The sequence below is a fragment of the Malania oleifera genome, chromosome 1 (genome assembly GCF_029873635.1).
Source record: "Malania oleifera isolate guangnan ecotype guangnan chromosome 1, ASM2987363v1, whole genome shotgun sequence".
Lineage (NCBI taxonomy): Eukaryota > Viridiplantae > Streptophyta > Magnoliopsida > Santalales > Ximeniaceae > Malania > Malania oleifera.
The window spans coordinates 5,932,743-5,946,397 of record NC_080417.1 but is presented as its reverse complement, the minus strand read 5'-3'; positions in this window follow the sequence as shown (position 1 = coordinate 5,946,397).

Here is a 13,655-nt window from a genome sequence, read left to right as displayed (position 1 = left end):
AGCTCCTTCGTTCGCCGAATCGACGATATGAGGCCACCACGATGCTCCTGGAGAAGTTCTCTCCAAATCTGCCGGAGCGGATCGTTGGTGGAAATAAATTGGAATTCATCCCTGAGTTAAGGTAAGGTTTTTTATTCGAAATTTGGTCTTTCCATAGTTGAAGGAAATGATGTACTCAAATAAATACTGAAGTTTAATTCTAAGAATTATCATTTTCAGGATACTGCTCAGGGTTTCCTACGGGTGTAAGACCAGTATTATAGAGGGGCTTTTCAGTTGCTAAGTAAGGGGATAAATTAAAACAATTATTTTTCATTGAAATTACTATTATTTAATAGTAGAATAATTTTCAAAAAGCATGTGATTATATATAAGTATAATTGAGAAAATGTAAGATTGGAAAAATACTGCAATTGTACAGGAAATGTGATTTTAGAACAGAATATATGGTTTCATTCAATTCGTGTGGCATTAATATTATTTTATTATATATATATATATATATATATATATATATATATATATATATATATATATTATACCATGTTAAGTTAGATTTACAAAATAAAGCATGTTTACAAATATTTCCAAGAATAACATGATATGATTTCTGAATATATGATATGTTCAGCACAAGACCGTAATTGATGATCGGTGCAAGGCCGCAATTATTCATGTTATTTGACGCAAGGCTGCATTTATTCATGTTTTCGGCACGAGGCCGTAATTATTATGTTAATCTAGGATTCAGAAAATGCTATTATTTGATTTATGATAAACAGTATATGTTTATGTATTATATGTTATCAGAACTCGGATGTTAGTTTAGTTTAGTTTCAAGAGCACGGTACCGTAGCTTATAGATTAGATATTTATGATTAGATTGGTGTTAACCACCCCACAAGGGGGTGGGAGATGGATAGTCGATGTGACTTTCAGTGTAGAGTTGTAGACGTCCACCTAACAGTCCGGACTAGGGTGTGGTAGGCCCATCGTACTTACAGACATTTTTGACTCGGCAGTGGTCGACCAGCCATTATCGGGTCCCGACTTCGGGTTGCACAACCCGTCATGGGGGGTAATACATGATATCAGCTAGCTATTCATCCTGGGTAGTTTTCAGTATTATAGATTATATCAGATAATACAAGATTTTGTATGATTACTTGGAAGTATGGAATTATATGTTTATCTAATCATATTATGATTTATGTTTTATGGTATGTGAAATGTACGGTATATGTATTAAAACATTAAATATTTATGTTGTCACACAGCTGATTTTAATTTATCTACTCTTACTAAGAGGTGTCTCACCCTAAGTTTAAATTATTTCAAGAAACCCGGAGAGATCGGCGGGTCAAGGTCGCCGCTGAGTGTGTTGAGCTTCCTTGCTAGAAGGGTAAGTTCTGATCTAAGATTAGGAGATTTTTGTTGTAAGATCCTAGGTTTATTTTGATGTTTTAGAGATTGTATATAAATACAGTATCTTTGGGAATATAGTAGACTCTGGTATTATGTAATTTATGGTTGATGAATGTGCTTTACTTTTACTGCTGCCTAGGTTCCGCTGTGTGTGACAGGTGTCCCCGCTAACCACGGGTTCGGGTTGACTATTTTATTTATTATGTTTTATTTTATATTAAGATAAGCAGGTCATTACAGTTTGGTATTAGAGCCAAGTTACTAGGTTCTGTAGACTTTAGAATGCAACAATGATAATACCAGAGTATAGGATAAGGGAATTTGAGGTTTGGTTTTGTAGTCTAGATGCAGGACTTCCATGGTGATTTGTGTGATTTTCCTGGGGTGACGATTTTAGGAAAGTCATGGTAAACTATCGTTGGGTTGGGTATCTAGGTTGCAGGATTGAACGTTGAATTAAGATCAGGAGAGATGAATTAATTAGGGGAATATATTATATGAGTTGGGTAATATGTATAGTGAAGGGGTTCTGAATTAAGTTATTTGTTTTTCAGGATGAACCCTGGTCGCAGTAGTGTCCACGCTAGTAGGAATGAGGGTGCTGGACCCTCAGACGCTGTGGGCGGTGATTCAGATGCAGTTTTACGTAGCGTGGTATAGCAAGTTATAACCGAAATTTCCAGGAGTTCGAGGGAATAGGGTGGTCCATTGGCAAGCCACGGTAGCTCGATCGAGAAATTCATAAAGATGAATCCTCCGGCTTTCTCAGGGGGAATAGAATCTGCAGTCGCTGAGAACTAGGTACAAGAGATAAAGAAAATATTTGCAGTGTTGTAGTGTTCTGAGGAGCAGAGGGTGCTGTTTGCTACTTACAGACTGACTGGGGAGGCCGAGAGATGGTGGTCGGTAGTGAAACTTTTAGAGTAGCAGAGGACAGTACCTGTGGAGATGACATGAGAGCGGTTTAAGGAGACATTATTCGACAGGTATTTTCCAACCTCGTCTAGAGAAGCTAAGATAGAGGAGTTCCTGAATCTGAAGCAGGGACAACAGACCGTACAGTAGTACCCGGCGAGGTTCATCGAATTATCTCGCTTCGCCCCGTACATCATACCAGATGAAGCAAAGAAGGTATGACAGTTTGAGAGAGGATTGAGGAGAGAAATACATAAGTAGGTGTCGATATTGAAGTTACATGATTTTATTGAACTGGTGGATAGAGCCACTATAGCAAAGGTTGGGGAGCGATTGGAGGCTAAGGAGCAGAGACAGAAGAAGAGGTCCACACCTTATGGTTCCCAGCCGGGAGTCGGTCCTGGTTCATGGAAGATAGGTGGTTACTACTGGGATGGGAGGCAGGAGACCGGGAATTGCGGTTACCAGGGTGTGCAACCATCTCCAGATTGCCTGTCTTGCGAGAAAAGACACCTGGGGGAGTGTCGTGCCAGGCGAGGTGTCTGCTACTGGTGTGGGGAGCCAGGACATATGATGAGGGACTGTCAAGCTCAGATTAGTGCTCCTCCTGCTCCTAGACCTGCTCGAGAAGGCTACTAGGTGCCACATGGAGGCCAACAGCGGAATATGACCCCAAACAGGGTTTTTGCTTTGACGCCGGGTGATCTTGAGACAGTTGGCGACGTGGTGGTAGGTATGGTTAATATATTTTCATTTAAAGTTACTACACTTTTTGACTCAGGGGCCACACACTCGTGTGCATCTGTGGAATGTGTTAAATTGTGTGGGGTCGAAACATAATCACTAGATATTGAATTATTAGTGGCTACACCGACCGGGTACACGGTGAGATGTAGTAGGATGCTCCGTAGTTGTCTAATTGATGTTCATAGGGGGATTCTATCTGCTGATTTGGTGGTGATGGACATGCATGGGTTTGATATTATTTTTGGCATGAATTGGCTACCAGCTAATTTTCCCAGTATAGACGGCCATGCGAGAAAAGTAATATTTAGACTGCCGGGAAGACCAGAATTCAAATTTACAAGGTTACGAGTGCAGTCTCTACCTCAGATGGTCTTAGCTTTCGTGAAAGAAATGTCGGAGAATGAATTGAAGCTCATTAACACGCCAATAGTGAAAGAATTTATAGATGTGTTTCCAGATGAATTGTCAGATTTGCCACCTGATCGTGAGGTAGATTTCCCTATTGATCTACTTTCAGGTACCGCGCCGATCTCTAAAGCACCGTACCGAATGGCGCCAGCAGAATTGGCAGAATTAAGAGATTAGTTGCAGGATTTACTTGATAAGGGCTTCATACGACCTAGTGTATCTTCGTGTGGAGCTCCAGTACTATTCGTGAAGAAGAAAGACAGGTCTATGAGAATGTGCATAGATTATAAGGAGATGAATAAAGTGACAATCAAGAACAAGTATCCTCTACCCCGTATCGATGATTTGTTTGACCAGCTCCAGGGTACATGGGTATATTCTAAGATCGACCTCTGGTCAGGCTACCATCAAGTAAAGGTGAGAGCAGAAAATGTATCGAAGACGGCTTTCAGGACCAGGTGTGGGCATTACGAGTTCCTTGTTATGCCATTTGGTCTGATGAATGCTCCTGCAATATTTTATGGATTTGATGAATAGGATTTTTCATCCATATTTAGATCAGCTTGTGGTTGTTTTTATTGGTGATGTACTAGTCTATTCGAGGAGTTATGAGGAGCACGAGATATATTTGAGGCAGGTTTTGTAGATGCTCAAGGAGAAGAAGTTGTATGCAAAGTTAAGTAAATGTGACTTTTGGCTTGAGAAAGTTGTGTTTTTGGGACATGTTATCTCAGGAGATGGAATTTCTATGGATCCCAGTAAGATTGATGCACTGATGAATTGGGTTAAACGGAGGAACGTCCAGGAGATCAGGAGTTTCTCGGGATTAGCTGAATATTACCGTCATTTTGTCGAGGGGTTCTCAGCTTTATCATGGCCTTTGACATGACTGACTAGGAATCATGCCAGATTTGAATGGGACGACAGCTGCAAGTAGAGTTTTCAAGAATTGAAGCAGAGGCTAGTCACAACGCCAATACTGATCATCCCGTCAGGAGGTGAGGGTTACACTATCTACAGTGATGTGTCTTTGAAGGGACTTGGCTGTGCATTGATGCAACATGGCAGGGTAGTGGTGTATGCGTTCAGACAGTTGAAAGAATACGAAAAGAACTACCCTACCCACGACTTTGAGTTGGCTGCAGTGGTACACGTGTTGAAAATTTGGAGGCATTACCTGTACGGCGAGCAGTGCAAGATTTTCTCTGACCATAAGAGTTTGAAGTATTTCTTCACTCAGAAGGAATTGAATATGAGATAGAGAAGGTGGTTGGAGTTGATTAAGGATTTTGATTGTACTATCAGTTACCACCTAGGAAAAGCAAACGTGATAGCTGATACATTGAGCAGGAAGTCTGGGAAATCAGCATTGGCGACTATGGAGATCCAACGTTCGATTATAATGGATCTAGAGAGACTCGACATTGAATTGATCGAGGGTAATCCTTTAGTATGTATCGCCAACCTAGTAGTACAACCTACTTTATAGGAAAGAATTAAAACTACTTAGAAGGAAGATCCAGAATTAGCAAAGGTGATAGATAGAGTGCAGACTAGCCAGGGAGAGGAATTCTGCATTTTAGATGACAGGGCTTTATGGTTCCGTTCCAAACTGTGTGTTCTTGTTGATGCTGGGATCAGGAAGACTATATTAGATGAGGCTCACAGATCCTTGTATACGGTTCATCCTGGCAGTACGAAAATGTACAGGGATCTGCAAGAGTTTTATTGGTGGAGTGGTATGAAGAGAGAGATTACAGAGTATGTAACCCAGTGCTTGACATGCCAGCAAGTAAAAGCTGAGCACTAGAGGCCAGCAGGTCAGTTACAGCTGTTATTTATTCCGGAGTGGAAGTGGTATCATATATCCATGGAATTTGTGTTAGGGCTGCCGTCGACATCACATGGCTAGAATGCGATTTGGGTGATAGTAGACCGGTTGACTAAGACCGCCCATTTCCTCCCTATCAAGATCAGCTATTCCCTCTGCTGTTTGGTAGAGATTTGCGTCCAGGAGATAGTTCATTCTCACGGAGTGCCTGTGTCCATAATGTCAGATCGAGACTCACGGTTTACGTCATGGTTCTGGAGAAGCTAGCAGGAAGCTCCAGGGTCTCAGCTATCGTTTAACACGATATTCCATCCTCAGTCGGATGGGCAAACTGAGAGGATGATATAGATATTAGAAGATATGCTTCGAGCATATGTGTTAGATTTTGGGGGTAGTTGGACCTAGTTTATGCCGCTGGTAGAGTTTGCGTATAATAACAGTTACCAGTCCAGCATCGGCATGGCACCATTTGAAGCTCTATATGGTAGAAAATGTCGTTCTTCGTTATATTGGGACGAGATGGGTGAGCGGGGAGTTATGGGACCAGAGTTGGTACAGCAGGCGTATGATAAAGTTAGGCTCATTAGGGATAAAATCAATGCAGCTAAAGCTGACAGAAGAGTTATGTCGATAATTACCGTAGGAATTTGAAGTTCGATGCGGTTGATCAAATATTTTTGAAGATAGCTCCGTTAAAAAGGGGTTATGAGGTTTGGTAGGAAGGGTAAACTTAGCCCTAGGTTTATCGGTCCGTTTGAGATTTTAGAGAAAGTGGGGCCCATGGCCTATAAGCCAGCTTTGCCACCTACACTATCCAGGATGCACGACATATTCCATGTATCTATGTTGAAGAAATATGTCCCAGATCTTTCTCATATTATCAGCTATGGTGAGTTAGAGCTCAGTGATTCGCTAGTCTATGAGGAGGTACTAGTGCAGATTCTGGACAGAAAGGAATAGGAACTGCGTAATAAGAAGATTTCTTTGGTAAAAGTTCTATGGAGGAATCATGCAATAGAAGAGGCTTCTTGGGAGCTCGAGGAACAGATCAAACAGAAATACCCGCAATTATTTCAAGAAGTCAATATGTGATTAAGAAATGTGAGTAAATATATAATATCTCTTTTGCAGGTACATGTAATGCTTTAGATAGTAAATGGTATTTTAGTTTTGGGGTAAATTTTCTTTTGTATATGCAATCTCCTAGGACTTCGAATGTAACCATGGTATTCCTCTACCATAAGTGAGGGCAAGTAATAAAATAAGTAGACCATTTTACCTATTAAGGGATGATGAATTATATGGATAGTAAATTTCAAGGACGAAATTTTATGAGGGGAGAATGTAATTATCTGAAGAATAATGATATTTAAATAATAAAGAGGGAAGAAAATGGAAACAGAAACAGAAGGAGGCAACAGACTTGCGTTCCTCGACGACATTGCACTTTAGGAGTAATAATTGAGGAATTTAATCAAGGACTCATTGATGAATACAGGGGATTTGTCGATGAGGATAACATAGGGTCTCATCGACGAGGGTATGTTTTGTCGACGAGAAGATACCGAGAGAATATTTGGGGTGACTCTAAATTTCATCGATGAAGGAGAGAGCTCATCGACGAATTTCCTATGGGCCTCATCGATGAGGTGACGTGGCTCGTCGATGAAGCTACTAATATAAATTGTGTGAAATTCAGGTTTAAACGCATAAAATTGGGAAAAAATCATTCTCTTTCTCTCTCTCTACTTTACGATTTCTCTCTCCTCTGTCTGAGGCCACCACGACACTCCTAGGGAATTTTTCTTCAAATCTGCCAGAGTTGATCGTTGGTGGAAGCAAGTTGAAATTTATTCCTGAGTTGATGTAAGACTTTTTATTCGAAATTTGGTCTTTCCATAGTTGAAGGAAATGATGTACTCGAATAAATACTGAAGTTTAGTTCTGAAAATTATCATTTTCAGGGTACTGCCCAGTGTTTCCTACGGGTGTAAGACCAATATTATAGAGGGGCTTTTCAGTTACTAAGTAAGGGGATAAATTAAAACAGTTATTTTCAATGAAATTACTATTATTTAATAGTAGAATAATTTTCTGAAAGCATGTAATTATATATAAGTATAATTGAGAAAATGTAAGTTTAGGAAAATACTGCAATTGTACAGAAAATGTGATTTTAGAACAAAATATATGATTTCATTCAATTCGTGTGGCATGAATATTGTTATATATATATATATATATATATATATATATATATATTATACCATGTTAAGTTAGATTTACAAAATAAAGTATGTTTACAAATATTTTGAGGAATAACATGATATGATTTCAGAATATATGATATGTTCGGCGCAAGGCCGTAATTGATGATTGGCGCAAGGCCACAATTATTCATGTTATTCGGCGCAAGGCCGCATTTATTCATGTTTTCGGCACGAGGCCGTAATTATTATGTTAATGTAGGATTCAGAAAATGTTATTATTTGATTTACGATAAACAATATATGTTTATGTATTATATGTTATCAGAATCCGGATGTTAGTTTAGTTCAATTTCAAGAGCACGGTACCGTAACTTATAGATCAGATATCTATGATCAGATTGGTGCTAACCACCCCACGAAGGGGTGAGAGATGGATAGTCGATGTGACTTTCAGTGTAGAGTTGTAGACGTTCACCTAACAGTCCGGACCAGGGTGTGGCGGGGCTCATCGTACTTACAGACATTTTTGACTCGGCAGTGGTCGACCAGTCATTGTCAAGTCTCGCCTTCGGACTGTACAACCCGTCATGGGGGTTAATACATGACATCAGTTAGCTATTCATCCTGGGTAGTTTTTAGTATTATAGATTATATCAGATAATACAAGATTTGTTTGATTAGTTGGAAGTATGGAATTATATATTTATCTAATCATATTATGATTTATGTTTTATGGTATGTGAAATGTACGGTATATGTATTACAATATTAAATATTTATGTTGCCACACAGCTGATTTTAATTTATCTATTCTTACTGAGAGGTGTCTCACCCTAAGTTTAAATTATTTCAGGAAACCTGGAGAGACTAGCGGGTTAGGACTGCCACTGAGTCTATTGAGCTTCCCTACTAGAAGGGTAAGTTCTGATCTAAGATCAAGAGATTTTTGTTGTAAGATCTTAAGTTGATTTTGATGTTTTGGAGATTGTATATAAATATAGTATCTTTGGGAATATAGTAGACTCTGGTATTATGTAATTTATGGTTGATGAATGTGATTTACATTTACTGTTGCCTAGGTTCCGCTGTGTATGAGAGGTGTCCTCGTTACCCACGGGTTCAGGTTGACTATTTTATTTATTATGTTTTATTTTATATTAAGATAAGTGGATTGTTACAATTGGAGTTGTCATATGAATCTTAAAGTTGTGACGCAACTAATTCTTATGAAGGGATGTTTTTTCTTAAAAGGGAAAATAAATTTTATTGCACTTTACTACGTTAAGTAATCCAAGTGTACAAATTAAAGTTTAGGTAAGTAAATAGTTTCTAATGATCACATGCATTTTTCTTTTTATTACATAGGAACTCCAGCCACACTAAACCTACGGATTAGCGTTTTTCATCCCAGGTCTCGCTAATCAGGGCAAATTTTAGATGCGAACACGATCTCTGTGTCTTAGTTGGACGTTTGGCCAACCTGACCTCCGGAACACATCTCTATTACTATTTATGGTCTCCGCTGGCTTACAGAGAATTCTCACTATCCACAGTTCTCGCTGACTTATAGAACGAACTCTCACCATCTACGGTCCCCCCTAATTCATAAAATAAACTCTCACCATCCACAGGTACCGTTGATTTCATGAGTGTATTTACCTGAAATTGAACCCATAATACTCATCTTTACGTATTGATGCCTTTTGCACTGCGCCATACCCGTGGGGCATGACCACATGCATTTTATCCAATTAAACTATCAAATCATGTCATAGTTTTAAGACTTTAAGCAATCAATTAAATTATTAATTACTATATATAATTCTCTATTTAAATTGTTAAAATGCAAAACCTAGCTTAATAATTTCTCATCATCGCCATCATTATCATAGCCCCCAGGGCTGAGCTCAGGTGGCAGAGCGAGCTTCGGGCGTTTCCGCTTGACGGTGAGCCTATTCCTGGCACCCTGGGTTCGATTCTGCGCCTGGGCACCTGAAATTAACATTTCTGTGGTGTATGGGGCTGCATCACAGGACGTGGGATTAGTCACCAGGCCGGTGCGACGGACCGTAAAACGGACGTCGTTGACGGCGGGTGGACACCCGGGACGTACCCAAAAAAAAAAAAAAAAAAAGAGAGTTTTTGATCAAGTACTTGTCCCCTTTTTATTTGACGAGGCAACAAACGAATGATGTACACTGTGACTCCCAAATCACAAACTTCTCTCTCTCTCTCTCTCTCTCTCTCTCTCTCATGTGCATTGTGCTCCCAATTGAGAAAAGAGAGGAAGCAGGTGCGCGGAAGCAACGGGCACTCTTTTTTGATTCGTCTGCAAGTTGCAGTCCCCTCGTGATTCGTGACCCGTTCTTTCTGATTCAAGCGTAAAAGGGATAACCTACTGCAATTCCCCATTACCCATCTCCTTCCGATCTCATCCATCTTATAAATTTCTGTATCCCTCTCCTCATCCCACTCAATTTTTTTCATTATTCTTTCTACACGATTCTACCCTGTTTTTTTGGGATCAATCGGTCTGAATCTGAAGCAGAAGCGCATCGACTAAGCCAGCTATCGGATCAGATGGCGTTTTTGCTGGCAATGGTGGTGGACGGAGTGGGGCTGTGTGTTGGGATGCTCTGGGGCCTCCAGGAGCGGCGGTTCTCCGCCATCTTGGAAGCAGTGAGGTCGGCGGCGATGTCGGTCACCATGGGATTTATGTTCTGCTTTCTGTCGATGCACACCCACCGACTGCCTGATCTCGCTGTCGCCTTCATTTGATTTCCCTCAATTCCTTGTGATTAAAAGTATTATGTTATCTGTGATTTCGCTGCCATTCGCATTAATCAATTGCAGTTAATTTGTCGGCAAGATTTCGCATTTGGTTTTTATTCGGTATGATTCTGAATCTGTATATAATTTATATCACTTGTCGTTTTGTAATTTTAAATTGATGAGTTTTAATGTTACAAAAAAAAGAAGAAGAAGCTAGTAGATATTTTCGTTTTTTAAAATTTTAAAATAATTTTTTATTTCATATTAATTAAAATAAAGTCAACGTTATATCATTATTTGTTTTGAAATAACAATTATTTTAGTTAGGAAATGGCAATTTTATTTTCATGTTTTATGTTTTTTAAAATTTTAAAAATTCCTCCATCTATATATGTGCTATTATAAATAAAAAAAATACAATAAATTGAAATATACGGTGAGAAGTGCGAAATAGTCAATAGCACACTATAATATTTTAGTTCTTTTTTGTTGCTAAAACTGATATCTAAAAGCATATATATACAATAACAAAACAATAAAATCAAGCGTTAATTTTCACTAGTTGGGGTCAACTATATGAATCTTTCTTCACAAATTTATACAATTATGAACCATTTCTTTTGACATATTTAGGGATATTAAAGTCCTACTCACTATCTCCTCCCCAAATTATTTTAGGTCCATCTCTACTCCTTTTACTGTCTGCCATAATAATTAACTCATTTTTCCTCACTGGTGAATTATGTAACCTACGTTGCAAGTATCTAAAAGCATATATAAGCTTAAAAAATAATTTGTACTTAAGACATGAATAATTAAAACAAAATTGAAATAAGTTCTTTTTATTAAATCATTCCATAAATAATTATAACAAAATTAAAATAATTTCTTTTTATTAAATCATTTAAAAAATAATTTAATCCATTATCTCAGTAAATGAGTCGAACATTTAAAGAGTCTCGCATACCATTATTTCACTATATATATGATTACATTCATGATCCAATGCAAAGAGAGAGAAAGAAAGAGAGATCGAGGAAGAAATTCAATTGTAATAGAGAGACAGAGAGTTGCCGCATAATAGGCAAGGCAAAAATTACATCATTGAATACTATTAAACCTAATTAATAAACTTAACCTGAATAATGATACAAAGACTAAAGTACCCCTACTTAAATATATAGGATATTATATATTATCAAACATCCCCCCTCACACTCACAATGGTGCATCGAGAAGCATTGAGAGTTTATCAAGTAGAAACTGAAAACGACGAATAGTGTGAGACTTTATGAAAAAGCTAGCTAATTGCATGATAGAGGAAATGAATGGAAGAGAGATGGTACCAAGGCGAAGATGATGACGTGTGAAATGATAATCAATTTCAATATGCTTAGTGCGTTCATGAAAGATAGAGTTATGAGCAATATGAATAGCACTAGTGTTGTCACAATACATAGGAGTGGGTTCAGCAAGTAAGATACCAGTGTCAATAAGTAACCAATGCAACCATACTATTTCAGCAGTAGTTGAAGCCATGACATGATACTCAGTCTCAGTAGAAGAATGAGAAAACAAGTTAGAATCATGATTACTTGAACGGAAACCAAAAGATCAAAGCACATCGGAGAACTTCTCAAACCAAGCCCTATGAGCTTTTTTAAGACCATACAAAGCTTTTCTTAGTCTACAGACCTCCTTTGAATCATGAGGCACTACAAAAAATTAAGGTATTAGTGAAGGATCAAATCCATCACTAATACTTAAAAGTATTAGTGACGATTTTAAAATACTTGCTATATATACTGTTACTACTAACTATTAGTGATGAATTTAAAATTCGTTACTAATAATGGAGTATTTGTGACGGATTATAACCGTCACTAAAATCCTAATACCGTCACTATAAATTCTACATTGGTTCAGTTCAAATTCATTACTAATAGTAGGGTATTAGTGACGAATTATAAATTCGTTACTAATAGTACAGTATTAGTGAATGATTCAAATTCGTCACTAATAGTAGGGTATTAATGACAAATTACAAATTTGTCACTAATAATAAAGTATTAGTGAAGGATTCAAATTTGTCACTAATAGTGCGGTATTAGTGAAGAATTTTAATCTTTCACTAAGAGCATATTATTAGTAACGAATCTAAAACCGTCACTAATGCTCCACTATTAGTGACAAATTTTAATCCTTCACTAATACTTTATTATTAGTGACGAATTTATAATTCGTCACTAATATCCTATTATTAGTAATAAATTTGAATTATTCACTAATAATTAAAAAATTAAAAAAAATCTTTAATAATAATTTTTTTAATCATCGATTTCTATAAAAATCTGTAATTATATTTTCGCATACATAACCTGAAACCATAATTACTACAAAATTCGTAAATCATTCAAAATTTCGAATTCAAATATAAATTCAATTAAAATAAAGAAATAACATCTATTCAGATAACAAAAAAATTTCAAAATATTCAAAATTCAAACACAAATACTAGTACAAATTCAAATTAAAATACAAAAATTCAAATAACAATAAAAATTACAAAGAAATAAACAAAAGTTGCATCCGACGATTGTAGTGCATGCTTGCATGGCATCGTGCTAATGTTATGGCAGTCGCGAACCCTACAAATTAAGAATCATAAAAAAAAAAAAGAATTAGTATACAAATGGAGAGCTGGCGCTCAGTATAATCAGGAAAAAAATATAGAGAGTGCGCCGTACAATAATTTTTAATCCTAAACGAATAACTGAAATGAATGTGAATGACGTACGTATGAATATATAAACAATTACATGCATCAAACCACGCACATAAATACTTTAACTCGTTCTCAAAACAAAATATCCTTGGTGGTGGACAAATGATAGTGTTTATCCATATTTAAAAGCAAATGATTTGTCATGGATATTAATAAATGCAAATTTAGGGCTTAATGAGACTTTTCGTTTAACTTTCACTTATCATTTCAAAAATATTTTTACTTTCATTTTATCATAATTATCATTGTATATGGTTTTTTTTTTTAGGAAATTTTAAACGAAATTTTGGTAGCATGTCGTCTATAAATTGGACATTTTCCCATAAAACCTGTACCTGATAGGTTCAAATAAGTCATTCATAATTTAGTTTAAGGCACACGAGAACTTATATCTACTACCAGTATGCAATACACATCAACTGCACCCGCCATGCAAGAGACATTTTAGCCTAGCATGCAATCAGGTAGCAATCAACAAATCACAATATATAATCTATCCATTAAAGAATATAAATAGCAGAGAATAGTGGATAGTATTAAGTTCAGTGTAGTATTGTTATTC